Consider the following 12,058-nt stretch of genomic DNA (forward strand, 5'->3'; position numbering starts at 1 on the left):
ACACTCCCTACTGGGGATTGAGCCTGCAACCCAGAATGTACCATGATTGGAAATCAAACCAGGAACCTCATGGCTCAACCATTGAGCAACACTGGCCAGGAAATTTTCTTCCCTGCTTTTACACACATGCTCCCTATTTTCTGGATTGTACACATATTAAAGCTCCCTCTCATGTCTTATAGATTTGTGGAATGCTTGGAGTTTTTAATGTATTTTCAGACTATTGCTAACGGATGTACTCAAGACCCAAAAAAAGGTCAAGTTTATTTCAGCTCAGATGATTGTTCTTGGCTAGTAGAACGAACTGAGATCAGAGAAAATACGAGGATCAAAAAGAATCTAGATGGGGACAAAGCTCCCTGTCCTTCATAGCTTAGGTCCATTCTTAAGGATGTGCTCCTTTGGTGGAGCACACGATATTAACCCCACAGTGGTCTTCATGGGAAACAGGATCAAGTCATCTTTAGAAGAAACGTTATTTACCTACAGGAAACTAACCGCTGGACTTCCTGCAAAGGAAGAAACTTCCCCCACAGGATAAGCATCAAAAGAAAACTTAATGGTATCTTGGTTGAGATGTCTTTGGCCTTAGGATATTCAGGAATAAGCAGTTTCTCTTAAGTAATGGCTATCCTATATAATAAAGAGCTAATAGGCTAATGGTCGTGATGCCCTCACACTAGAACATCTGATCAGCAGGTGCGCATGGTGGGCAGGAACTTGACTCTGGAGGACTTGACCAGAGGCACGGGCGGGTTTCTGGGTCCCGCTGGCACAGCGGTTGGGTTTCTGGGTCCTGTCTCCCTGGTCCCGGGACTCTTTCTGGGCAGGAGAGTGGGGCTGCGTGCGTGGGGAAGTGAATGTGAGGAGGGATTCTGGGACTCACGTGATTTCGCATGCCGGGAAACTAGTACAGCGGGGCCTTGACTTACGAGTTTAATTCGTTCTGTGATGGAGCTCGTAACTCAAATTACTCGTATGTCAAATCACTGTGATGTTCGCTGTGCCAACTAGCGGTGGGGTTTCTGAAGCTGGCTTGTAACCCGAATTTTAGCTCGCAACTCAACTCAAAGAAAAAAATCAGCCGAGAGGCAGCTCATATCTCGAAAAACTGGTTAGTCGGGACACTCGTAAGTCAAGGCCCCACTGTATTGGAATAAAGGCCCAGAGTACACCTCTCTCAGTTTCATGAGTGTTCATGAGAAACGCCTTTAAAGATTTAAAAGTGAACCCTTTTTTTCTTCTACGTCTATTTGTGTTATATTATAAAATTTTGCTTAACAAATCCTTATAATGCTAACCATGTGCCAGACACTCCCCAAAATCTGCACACACACACACACACACACACACACACACACACAATCTATAATAATAAAAGGGTAATATGCTAATTAGGCCATTAGACCAAACATCTTTCCAGGCATCATTCTGGCCAAAGCCGGGGCTGGAGCAAATCGCCTGATTCCAGGTGGAGCAAAGCCCGGATCCTGGGTGCCAGAGGGAAGCAGGGGCTGGCAGCTGGGGGTAGGAAGGCCTACTCTTGCATGAATTTTCGCTCACTAGGCCTCTAGTTTTTAATAATAACTAATAATGACTAATAATAACCTAATCATTAAAATTATGAGATAAAATACTATCATTCATATTTTTAAAATGAGGAAAATGAGGCACTGAGAGGTGAACTAATTTGTCCTAAGTCACATAGCCTTGGAGCTGCAATTCAAAGCCAGGCAGTTGGACTTTAGAATTTGTGTTATTGACCACCACAAAATTCTGCCTTTCAAATTTAGAAAGAGAAAAAAAACCAAATAAAGTAAAAACTCCTGGCATTCTATGCTATTTGTACCTTAACTTGACCTTTCGATCAAAAGTTCTTTAACATGTTATAAAAATTCTTTGTGTGTCTAGATCGGAGAATACCATTTTCCCTTGGAAAAGGTAGTAGTGACATCTTGATCATGTCAGGGGAAAAACTGTCCAAGACTTAGACATTACAGGTGTCTTTACAATGGAGCGCTGGGCATGTCTAACAGATCTTCTGGAGAGGAGCTGGTTTTATGAGAATATGCACCTGACACACTTTTGGGGGTCCAAGGTCCTGAGGGTCTGAGACCTACTGTGAGTTCTTGGCTTCATGTGGGAAAAAATTCAAATACAAGCCAGCATAGAGTTTAAAGTGAACGTGAGCTTATTAGTGAAGCAGTGAGACAGAAAGTAGGCTACTCCACAGACACAGCAGCTCCCCTTTAGTGGAATTTGATTCCTTTATTTGTTTAAAATATGTTTTTATTGATTTTAGAAAGAGAGGCAAGGAGAGGGATAGAGATAGAAATATAGATGAGAGAATCGATTGGTTGCCTTCTGCATGCCCACTACTGAGATTAAGCCCCCAACCTGGGCATGTGCTTGCTGGGAATTGAACCATGACCTCCTGGTTGATAAGTCGATAGCAACACTGGTGGGGCTATTGAGGCTCATTTAATCAGGGGGGTAGGAGATTCAATAAGGGGAAGGAATATTTAGGATCTTCCTGGGAAAGAAGTGGAGATTTCTTGGAGGAGCTCCATCAGCCACTGTGTCCTTGTATGGGCTTTCTGATTCTATTCATGGCAGTGAGTGGTGAGTCATTTACATGCTAATGTATTACAATGAGTGTAAAAGTCTAGGGGTTATCTCTAGGTGAAATTAGTCCTCATGGTGGATCTAGTTCTAGCTGGTCTCTGCCAGTTCTTAGCCATAAATGTGGTGGGGGGAGGGAGGGAGGTGGTTTTACTTACTTGCTGACAGTTCCTATAGTTTTTATTGATTACAGCTATTTCACCACATACCCTATCTCACACCTTTGACTATAAATAAATCAGTCTATTATATAACTCTGTAAGGATATGAATGATAAAAAAACAATAATAATGCAAATGGTTCTTCTCTATAGCAATACAAATAAATGTTATCTAGCATCCAGTCAAGATGGCAGTGTAGGTAACACAGTACTCAAACTTCCCACAACTCTATCAAAATTACAAGCAAAATACAGAACAACCATTATCGAGAACCCCCTGAAACCTAGATGAACGGACATCCTATAACTAAGGATATGAAGAAGCCACATCAGAGATGTGTCTTTTGTCTTTTAAAAACCAGGAGGGATATCTCAGCTTCAAAGGTCCTCCCTGAGGAACGGGGGGTCCCAGCCCACACCAGGCTCTTCAGTCCAGGGTTCCAATGCTGGAAAGAGAAGTCCCCATAACTTCAACTGTGGAAACAAGAAGAGAATCTTGCTGAGTGAGAAAAAGGTCTCTGCCTCTTAAGGGCCCATACACGGACTTACTTGGACTCACTGGCTCTGAGCTCCAGCACTGGGGCAACAGCTCAAAAAGTGCATCAGGGGCATATGGAAAGGAACTGAAGAATCTGGCTTCAAGACAAGGGCTGGAGGGGCAAGGGGTTTTTTTGTTTTTGTTTTTGTTTTTGTTTTTGTTTTTGTTTTTGTTTTTGTTTTCAGACAGAAGTGCTGACAGAAACCATTGTTGCTTTGCTGAATTCTACCCTTGCAGAACCAGCAGGCAGGCACCATAGCTGAGTCTCCATCAACCTGGTTAACACAATTTGCCCCACCTTCATGATTCCCTCATACCCTGCCCCAACCAACTTTAAGACCCACCCAAGTTGCTTCCTGTGGCTATTCCATACAAAGAGCCCGCCTTGGCCCATGCTGTGAACTTTCCTAAAATCTCTCAAAGATTCACACCCCCAAAACAGGCAACATCTGGCCTCTGTGTACCCTATACCTTTAGCTAAGTGTCCCGAGGCCTGGCACCAGTGGTAGCCAACTTCAGTTTACAGCTTGGTCTCTCCTGGTCCTTTTCAAGTCCAATACAAGTAGCAACCACCTGCAGATTGCTTTACAGCTCATGCCTGTTGGCCCTGGGCAGGGTACAGGTAGCAGCTGATCTTGGTCTGTACCCCCAAGGAGGCCCCAGAACCAGAGCACAGGGTGGCCAGCTTCAGATGCACCAGAGCACCACCCAATCACCTCCACCAGCAACACACTCAAGACGTGGACTCATTGGGCATCAGAGCCCTGCTGATGTGCTCCATGGGGTCAACCCATGCACAGTAGCTCCTCTGCTGTGGTCATAGCCAGTCATTGAAGCTGATCAGCCTCAAGGTAAATCCCTCTCATTGACATTCCAACAGCAGTCAAGGCTCAGCGACACCAGGAGGATGTACATAGTCCTCATGGGGTCATACCTAGAGTGCCAGTATTGGGTGAGGAGAGAGTCATACCACTGGTCCCCACAGAACATCTACTACATAAGGCCACTCTTCTGAGACTGAGAGTCATAACAACTCTATATAATACGTAGAAACAAATACAGGGAGGCAGGCAAAATTAGGCAACAAAGAAATATGCCCCAAATGAAAGAATAGGACAAAGAACTCCAGGAATAGAACTAAACAAAATGGAGATGAGCAATCTACCAGATACAGAGATGAAAATATTGGTTACAAGGATACTCATTGATCTTAGTGAGAACTTCAACAAAGAGATAAGAAACAAAGAATGGAGGGAGGAAACATGAAAAAGACCCAATCAGAAATGAAGAATACAGTAACTGAAGTGAAGAACGCATCGTAGGGAATCAACAGTAGAGCAGAGGAAGCAGAGGATCAAATCAGCAATTTGGAAGAGAAAGAAGCAGAAAATACCCAATCAGAACAGAAAAAAATAAATAAAATTAAATAAATAAAGAAGAAAGGAAGAAAGAAAGAAAGAAAGAAAGAAAGAAAGAAAGAAAGAAAGAAAGAAAGAAAGAAAGGAAAGAAGCCTGTGGGACTTCAAATGTACCAACATTTTCTTCATGAGAGTGGCAGAAAGACAAGAGAGAAAACAAGAAATTAAAAACCTATTTGAAAAAATAAAGATGAATAACTTCTTTAACCTGGTTCGACACAGAGGTGTCAAACAAGATAAACCAAAGAGGACCACATCAAGACACATCATAATGAAAATACCAAAGGTTAATGACAGACAGAATCTTAAAAGCAGCAATAGAAAAGCAAGTCAGTGATAAAAAGCAAAGGACCTGCAACAAGATTACTCTACCCAGCAAAGCTATAATTTAGAATTGAAATTCAGATAAAAAGCTTCCTGAACAAGAAAAAGCTAAAGGAGTTCATCACCACCAAAACAGTATTACAAGAAATGTTCAAGGGTCTTCTTTAAGAAGAAGGAAAAGAAATTAAAAACATAAATAATAAAATGATAATAAATATATATCTAGCAACAATTACTTAAATACAAATGGATTTGTATTTAAATAAAAATACTACAATAAAAAGACATATAGTCATGGAATGAATAAAAAACAAGAACTTTATGTATGTTGTCTACAAGAGACAAAAGACACCACAGACTTTAAGTAAGAATGGAAAAATATATTTCATAAAAATACAAACAAACAAACAAAAAAGTAATACTTATACCAGACAAAATAGACTTTAAAACAAAGGATATAATGAGAGACAAAGAAGAACCCGGCAATTTCATTTCTGGGTATTTATCTTAAGAAACCCAAAACACTAAAACAAAAAGACATATACATCCATATGTTCATTGCAGCATTATTTTTAACTAAGTGGCCATCAATACATGAAGGGATACAGTAGAAGTGGTGCATATATACAATGGAATACGACTTAGGTATATAAAAAGGAATGAAATCTTGCTCTCTGAAACAACATGGATGGACCTAGAGGGTATTATGCTAAGTGAAATAAGTCAGCCAGAGAAAGACAAATGACAGATGATTCCAATTATATGTGAGTCTATAAAACAAAGCAACAAAAAGGCAGAACAGAAACAGACTCGTAGATAGAGAACACTTAGATGGTTGCCAGATGGGAGGGAGGATTAGGGTAATGAGGGTAAGAGGCGAAGGGATTAAGACGTATAAATTGGTAGCTAGAGAATAGTCATGGGAAGTAAAGTACAGCATGGGGAATATAGTCAATAATATTGCAAAAACTATGCATGGTGTCAGATGGGTACTAGATTTATTGGATGATCACTTTGCTAGTTATATAAATGTCTAATCACTATGCTGTACACCTGAAACTAGTATAATATTTTAGGTCACCTGTTGTAGAAAAATAATAATTAAAAACAAGAAATAAATGTTTGTCTATTGGAGATACAATTGATTACTTTCTGATAGAAGAGACAACCCCAAACATCCCATTTTGTTGCCTATAAGATACTAATGCATATATAGCACTAGAAAACGTATTTTAGCATTTTTTACTTCATATATATCTGTTCTTCAGAGTCTTCTTTGAACTGTTTTCCTCATTTAGTTGAATATCTTTAACATGTTTATTTTATATATTTCATGAAATTAATTTTTAACTCTTTTGAAAATATACAACAAGAAAGAGCACAGGCCTATCCACCTTTTGGACTGCCAGGTGGAGAAGGCCACATACTAGTAAGCAACTCCTCAAGCCTCACACAACTAGAATCTAGATTTCCTGACCCTGTCTACATCCTTATCGTCTAATAATTTGTGGCCAACGCTGTCCCTGACAAGAGGAAGGAAAAGATAGGCCACATCTGGGTGACATACAATTTCAGAGGTTCATTCTTTTTTTTTTACTTTGTTCATCCATTCACATATATTTATTGAGAGTCTGCTATATTGTAGCCCCTGTGATTGGCATGAAGGATCAAAAGATGATTAAAACTGTCTTTACCTCAAAGGCACAAAATATGGTAAAAACATAAAAAAGACAGACATGTAAACAGCAAGTCATTATGCAATGAAGTATGTAGGTAGACTAATAAAGTGTATACAAGATAGAAGAACCAGTCAATTTCTGCAGGATTCAGGGACCACAGAATACTTGTGGGAAACAATACTTGAGATGTGTTTTCAAATATGACAGAAATTTGTTAGGTGGAAAAGTGGGCTAAAGGTATTTCAGGCAGAAGAAGCCTCTTCAAAGATCCATTATATACAAAATATAGTTTTTTAAAAATAAAATTTGGACCATAAAATATGAAGGAAGGGATGGCAAGAGATAAGACACCAGATCACAAAGGACAGTTACCGTTATGATTTTGACATTTATCTCATAAGTGATACGGCTTTATTAAAATGGCTTAAGATAGGGATAAATGACCAAATTGAATATTACAATATCTTTTTGATGGGACTATGGAAGGTAGACCAGAAGGAATTAAGGCCAGATACAGAGAAGAACACCTATTATATATACTATTGTACTACTCCATGCAAGAAAGACTGAAAACTTGAATTATAGTCATGGGGAGGACAGAGGTGACATTAGAGTAGGGACATTAAAACAGCTAGAAGGGAGAATTAATCAAGTCTTATAACTGCTTTGCATGTGGGATATGACTGAAAAGGAGTAATATAGAACAAGGAGGACCTATGTACTAGTAATACTTTCAACAATAAAGATTTAATAAAGCACAAAGATTGATTAATGGATTACTCTGGTTAAAAAAGGAACAATATAGGATGGCATTTAAGGATCTGATTTGCAAATCGATCTTGAATAAGTAAATAGAGAAGGAAGAGCAGGTTATTGAGAAGTGGTGTTCTTCTTGATGGAATAAAGAGAGTTTGTTGGGTCTGAGGAGTCTTTTTATTGAAGTATAATTGACTTATAATATTATATCAGTTTTAGGTGTACAACATAGTGATTCAATATTTATATACTTATGAAGCGATTATCAGTTACCTTCTATCACCATACATTATTACAATATTATTGACTACAATCTCTATGCTGTTTGTTACATCCCTGCAACTTATTTATTTTATAACTGAAAGTTTGTACCCCTTAATCCCTTTTACCTATTTGGCCCATCCCCTGCTGTGAGTCTGGGGAGTCTTGAGACATTCAGGTGGGGATGCCCAGTAGGGAATGGGATGGAATCAAAGCCCAGTAAAGGGATTTGAACCAGAAATTTAAATATTGGATTCTTCAGTGGACAGATGAAGGTAACAACTTAGAGGTTAATGGGATATCCCAGGAAGAGCATAAGTAGTAGTCTCTATAATAGTCATCATTTCCAGGAGTGACTTTCTAGAGTAGAGTATTGTTATTAAAATATCAAAATAATTTAAGAAGATTATAGTGTACCAAATAAAAAAGATTGTGCTTACCCATGCAAGAAAAATCCCAGCTCATGGAGATTAAAATCTTCGACTTTTGTATTTTTATTTGTTCGTATATAAATATAACTTCCAAAGTTTACTTTTGTTTCTGTCCATATTATGGTAACTGGTATAAAATATTTCTTTCTTCTGCGATTAACTAGAAAACTTGGCAAAATGTATGAAACAGCTGATTTCATTCACTGGGCACCAGGCAGTATAGGCTAGGAGAGAAGAGAAACAAATGATGCAAGCCCAAAATCCTACCTGCTTTATATGGTTAGGTATTTTCTAGGATGACCCAGATGAACACAGTGGTCTCACTGAGTTGAGGAGACAGACATTAAAGTCCAGGGAGGGGGAGGAGACTAGAATTTGTGAAGAGTGAGATAGCATCCAGCATTGAATCTGTTGATGAGCTGCTCATGCATCGCCAAGGAGCTGTAGACTGAACAGTTCCCAGATGTAACATGAGGCTGGCAGAGGTGTGAGTTCCATCCAGCCAGAGTGACAAGATATTAAACATTTACGGTAACTAGTAAAGAGCTAAATTATTCCTGGAGTAAAGACTGCACTAGACCCATCCTAACAGCTTACAATAAAATTCTGAAAAGATCAAAGTGATATCCAAATTATTTAACTGCTTGTCAAGACAAAATTAAGCACTTTTAAACAATGTAAAAATTTCAACACCTAATAGTGTAATATTCACAACATCTAGCATCCAATAAAAATTTACTGATCATGCAAAGTAGAAACGTGTGACCCATAATAAGGAAAACAATAACTATCAGAAATAGATAAGGAAATGACAGAGATGATAAAATTAGCAGAAAAAAAGGAGGTTAAAGGCAGCTATAAATATTTCCAAGGATTTACTGAAAAACATGGACATAATATGGAGAGTAATGTAAGATATGAAAAAGTAGCAAATGAAATTGGAGCTGAACAATGTAAATTTTTGTTTAATTTGTTTTCAAATCTGACTGGTCATTTCTTAAAGCTTGCACATTTTTTGTGACTCCATCTTTCATTCCTTTATACATTAAATTCTTTGTTATTATATAATCTGGATTTAAAATTTAAATATCCAAAGAAGACCTTGTTGATCTAAATCTGTTATATACTGTTTCTATTGACTTTCTTTCCTAGAGTTTGTTTCCTTGTGCAGTATTAGGTGACCTTTGATTGTGAGCTCAATTATTTAACACCTCAATTTGTAGCAATCTGGAGGACCTAAAGAGGCCATTTTTTTTCCCCCTTAAGAATATCGGTTATTGTTTCTATTAGGAAGCAAGGGGATTTTTTTTCAGCTGCGACTACTTTACTCTCTTTATAGGATTTGTGGCAGGAGCCTTAGATGCCAGTTCTCTGCCTCAATGATTGCTCATGTTTTATCATCTTCAAGGTCCTTCTGCTATAAGTATTGGGGAACTTTTTGTTCCCGTTTGTTGTTTGTAAACGGCTCACTCATCCCTAATCTAGCTTCAGCTCAGTGTGTATGTGTTTGAGGGGTGGAGGAGGTGCATGCCTGTGTGCAGAGGGGCTGGGGAAGCCTGGGAGATTTCCATTATCTCCTACAAGCACTAAAAAGTAGGTTTTAAAAACTGGATTTTATTAATACGCCATCTGCTACTACGGGAAGTAAAATTATGGCTGTTCTCTGGACCTGTTACAAATGTTTTGGAAGGCAGAGTTGTGGGCCGTGACTGGTTATATAAAGTCCGTGATATTGATAAATCAGAAAATTTGCACTGTGACTCGTTGTGTTATCTTAGGCAAGATGGTTGATTTTTTTGAATCTCTAAGAAAATAATACCTACCTCTTGGGTTTGTTTGTTCTGAGGATTAACATAGGGGAAGTCACTAGCACTTAGAAGCTACTCAATTGAAGTTTCTTTCTTTCCATCTCAACTTCCCCTTGATCCAGACTTCCTGTGATGCTATTCTCCCCAACAGGTGTGTTCCCACCTCAATACCCTCTCTGACTTTCAGGAAAGGTAGGGAGCCCATGTGGTCCTTCCTTCATTTTCTTCACATTTCCCTTATTCCCAACTACTAACCACCACCCAAAGTTGGAAATATAATCAACTTTTTTTTTTTGCCATTGCTCTAAATATCAAATTATTATGAGTAACATTTATTATATGCTTAAAATTTATATATATTTTCTATTATATATACAAGGCTTGTAGGATAGATATTTTTATTACCATTTTCAGAATGAAGAACAAAAGGGCATAGAGAAGATAAGTAATTTGGTGCAGATTAAGATTCTAACTGGGGAGCCTTCACCCCTAAACTCATGCTCTTTCTACTATGCCGCCTTCTTTGGTCTAATAATCTTCAACAAGGATCATGATCAGATACTGGTTGGCCCAATTATTAGGAGTAAGTTAAATTATTAATAAATTATCAATGACAACAAAAACTTTATTATGTACTTTTGTTGTTATTGTTGTTAATCCTCACCCAAGGATATTTTTTCCATTGATCTTTATAGAGAATGGAAGGGCAGGAGGTAAGGGAGAGAGAGAGAGAGAGAGAGAGAGAGAGAGAGAGATGTGAGAGAGACACATTGATTGGCTGCCTCCTGCATGCTCCATGACCAAGGTTGGGGATTGAAACTGCAACCCTGGTATGTGCCCTTGATCTGGAATCAAACCCACAGCCCTTTGGTTTGCAATCCAAAGCTCTAACCACTGAGCAACAGGCCAGGACAATATACTCTTTTTGAGCAATCAAGTTACCAAATATCTTAAGGGAGATGTGAATATAAGTGAGGTTAGAGGGGAATTTTTTTCACTTATGCTCTAAATTCATGACTTGGAACAGCATGTTCTCAACTTGTAATTGAATAAATTAAGACTTTAGAAAAAAAGCAAGAATTGTGAAATGTGTCCTGGGCCATGAAGGTACTATATTATGTGTTTACGCTCAGAACCTTAGCTTTGTATTTTTTTGACAAGCACTTAGGAATTCATACCCACCCAGATTTTGCTGATGTTTTTTCTACAATTGGAACATTGACCAACCTTGGTGAATATGGAGACTTTGTGGATTTTTAAATCTTTGTGTCACATAGTAAATGCTCATAGACATGTGTCCTAACTGGGTCACATCTGGGCAGCATAAAGAAATGATAATGAGCAGGAAAGAATGGGCTTAAATGAGAGGAAAGGCAGGAGGTCAGAAATTGATGAGAGGAGACCCCAAAACAGAAGACTAATTATCAGATAGTGGGTTAAAATACATATCCAGGATTTAGTTTTCAAGGACGTAAGAATTTGAGACAGATATTTTGTGGGAGGAGTCAATTCCAGCTAAAGGAGTATTATAAACTGATGAGGTGCAGGGATTGAGTTATTCTGCAAACACTGCAAACTCTTATTTGTTTGTTTTGGTTTTGATGAAATAACATTTGCATCATCTCTGCTACTTACTTGAATAAATGTTTTAACTTTTTTGAACTGCAATTTTTCATCTGTGAAATGGGGATACTGATCTTTACCTTTCAATATGGGTTTAAAGATTAGACATATATCTATGTATATAATGTTTGGCTCATACTAGATGCTCAGTATACAGTGGTTTTCTTCTTTCTTAAAGGACAGTTCTGAATATATATCTTTTTGACCACATTAAATACTCTGAGAAGCTTCAGAGACATTGATTACCTAAAACTATGTGAAATAATGGAAGTTCAGAACCCTGATTTCATTCTCCTCCTGGTATAGTTTTAATGGAGAGTAAGCTGGCAACCAACACCGGCTCTGTGGTTAGATGAGTTAGCTCTGCCTTGGTATACATCCAACCATAATTTTAGCTATTACAAGAACACAAAATTTTATTCTGTCATTCTTATATAA

The sequence above is a fragment of the Myotis myotis genome, unplaced genomic scaffold (genome assembly GCF_014108235.1).
Source record: "Myotis myotis isolate mMyoMyo1 unplaced genomic scaffold, mMyoMyo1.p scaffold_m19_p_10, whole genome shotgun sequence".
Lineage (NCBI taxonomy): Eukaryota > Metazoa > Chordata > Mammalia > Chiroptera > Vespertilionidae > Myotis > Myotis myotis.